The sequence below is a fragment of the Rattus norvegicus genome, chromosome 1, assembly GCF_036323735.1.
Source record: "Rattus norvegicus strain BN/NHsdMcwi chromosome 1, GRCr8, whole genome shotgun sequence".
NCBI lineage: Eukaryota > Metazoa > Chordata > Mammalia > Rodentia > Muridae > Rattus > Rattus norvegicus.
This window is the reverse complement of record NC_086019.1, coordinates 172622602-172625405: the sequence shown is the minus strand read 5'-3', so window position 1 is coordinate 172625405 and position 2804 is coordinate 172622602. Positions and strand designations below refer to the sequence as shown.

Below are 2804 nucleotides of genomic sequence, written 5' to 3'. Positions count from 1 at the left end.
TGAGCACACCTTTCCCCAGCCACATGACTAATTAATGTGGCGGGGAGTGGACTTGAAGTCAAATTGCCTTTCCCCTACTCTCCCGGGGCTTGGTTAACAACAGGTCCCGGCAAAGCTGGGAGAAGGGAAGATTATGCAAAGCTATCATCATATGAAAATAGCGTATTAACATACTGCCTGTGAGCTGTGTCCAATCAGTTCCCTCCCAGTGGCCTGTGTAGGAAACAATTAGAATAGCATTTCTACCACGCTTCTTTAATACATTTTGGCATTAATATAATCAAGGAGTGGGGGTCCAGACATCTTGCAAGCGGGGTTTTCTGTAACGCCCTGGGGTGCTGGAGGGGCTGGGGGAGAACTTGGCTGGGCTCCTCTGGACCAGAACCTTGGGACCAGGGCTCTGGAAAGACTCTTGAACTCTGGCAGCTGCTGACAGACAGCCTTGGTTCTCTGGCTGGAGAGCTTCCTTCCCTCTGAGCAAGGGCCACAGATCCCCGGACTCCTCCACCAGTCAGTCGCTGCTGCAAGAACTCCAGGGTCAAAGTCATCCTTCAAAACACCAATAGCATCTTTTAATCCCTGCTTAGACCCTTCCCACTGACTTCCTGTCTCCCTGCTCATACAATGCACGGTCCTCACTAAGGCCACGGTCTAGCCCCTGTCCACTTCTCCCAAGCCTGGTTCTCCACACCATGACTCTATGGACCTTTAGCTACTCCGCCTTACAACCACGTAAGACCCAAGCGGCCCCAGGCCCTTTGTACACACTCTTCTCCTATCTGCTCTGATGTGATGACTTTCTCTCTTGTCCTACAGGCCTTGGCTCCTGATCTGTGTTGGTTCTACCCCAGACTCTGGCTCTTCGCTTTTCTCACCTCAGGTATTATGTGCATGGATTGACCCCCGTTCCCCACTGCTTGCTCATTGCTTCTCTATATAGAATGTGAGCTCCCAGAGAGGACAGGGACTTGTTTGCTTAGTCATCACTGTGGTCCAAGTAGCTACTGGCACATAGTAGGCGCTTAGCTTTATTAATAGATGATCAAATGAATTGGTGGGTTCTGTCCTAGATTCCAGGGAATCTGGAGGATCAAGAAGTCCTGGTAGGGATCTTACCTTTGTTTCTACCCCTGTTCATGGTCCTGGGCACCCCATCTTGCCCTCTTCCTAGCCAAGCCTTCACTTGGCACCTGTTGATCTTGAAGAGCTGGGAGAAATAGGAACCATGTGTGATTCTGCCTTAAGGGGTCCAAAGCCTACTTGGGGAGACAAGTCTAAATATGAGAAAAGATCAACTGTCTGAACCGGGACTCGAACACAGAGGTGCCTGGAATAAAAGGTGGAGCCAGGACCTCCATTTCCTCATCTGCAAGTTCCAACACAGACAAAGTCACACTTGGGTTTTATTGTGTCCATTTCAGAGATGGGAAAAACTGAGGCATTGAAGTAGAACAAAGAGTTGCCTAGGGTCACAGGATGAATCTACAGCAAAGTCATGACCAGGATTCAGCCTGTGGGCCATGTATTCGTGAGATGACAGAACCCCTGTCCCCTCTGTCACCATCCTTTCAAACAGACTCACTTTCCCTGGGAACCCAGTTCACCCTTGGCACTGACACAGAAATCCAGAAAATGAAGAACAAGCCCTGATTTGTGCATGTGTGCCTGTGTACACTTTAGCTATCATCCTGTAGGTGCCACCCACTTGGATATTTCAAGACAGTGCCTCTCACTTGCCTGGAACTCACTCACCAAGGAGGCTAAGTTGGTGAGCTAACCAGCCCCAGGGATCTGCCTACCTGCTGGAATCCTGTACTAGGATTATAAGACCACACAATATTGCACTGTGGCACTGGCTTATTGAACTTAGGTCCTTTTAAGGCAAGAACTTTACCCAAGAGCTATACAGCTGTTTCCAAAGCCCAAGAGCCTGATCTTTTTTTCTTTTTCTTTGTTTCTTTGTTTCTTTTTTTTATTTTTTATTTTTTGAGACAGGGTTTCTCCCAGTGGTCCTGGATGGAGCTTACTCTGTAGACCAAGTTGGCCTTGAACTCAGAGATCTGCCTACCTCTGCCTCTGTCTCCCAAGTTCTGGGATTAAAGGTATATGCCACCACGCCTGACTAAGAGCCCTAATCTTGAAGAATGCTCTTCCTTCCCTCCCAGCACTGTGGGAAAGCTGTGTGGGGCACCCTTTCCCAGCAACATGGACCTGGTCAGAACTATCTATAAGTAGCTGAGTACCACTCTATACTCTCCAGGGCTTGTGTGAGCAGAGACAACCTCTTGATGTCCCTTCTCTAATTTAGTGACACCCAAGAAGCTCACCCTACTGAACCCTGATCTCCACACTCGGTGTCACCAGTCGTATGACCTGAAATGTCACTGGAATACCACATGCTAGGTGCTAGCCCAGGGGCCAGAGACAGGAGGAAAAAGCAATGGTTTTCCCCACAGAGAGATACATACCACTGCTACTGTGCTACAGAAAATATTCAGGCGGCAGTAAATATTGTGCACACAAAGTCAGTCAGGAAGGGGCCAGGGATGGGGTGGTGGAAGAGGCAGGGAATATGTCTTGAACGAGGAGACACAGGCAGGAACAAACGTAAAGTGCTGTATAGGGACATAGGGGACAGCATGCTCTGTAACCTCGAACTAGGAGGGCGCTTAGCCTGTATGGAGAAGTAGAGGAAGCCTATGTTTGGAATGGAGTGGAGCCTCTCTGAGCACACTGGACAGAAGGTTGAAGGCAAGTGGAGGAAGGAAGGGACATGTCATATAGAGGCCCTGGGAAGGGTTTCG

The 2804-nt window shown here is 49.2% G+C and overlaps 1 long non-coding RNA gene across 1 annotated transcript in view; it reads right to left on the bottom strand.

Moving 5' to 3' along the window:
- Nucleotides 1-228: 228 nt before the first annotated feature.
- Nucleotides 229-2804, bottom strand: part of LOC120097351 (uncharacterized) — a 3096-nt gene continuing 520 nt past the window's right edge. The window contains exons 3-4 of the long non-coding RNA XR_005494614.2: nucleotides 1117-1207; nucleotides 229-549 (exon numbers count right to left, since the gene is read on the bottom strand). This is a non-coding gene — a long non-coding RNA (uncharacterized LOC120097351). The remainder of the gene's footprint in view (nucleotides 550-1116; nucleotides 1208-2804) is intronic.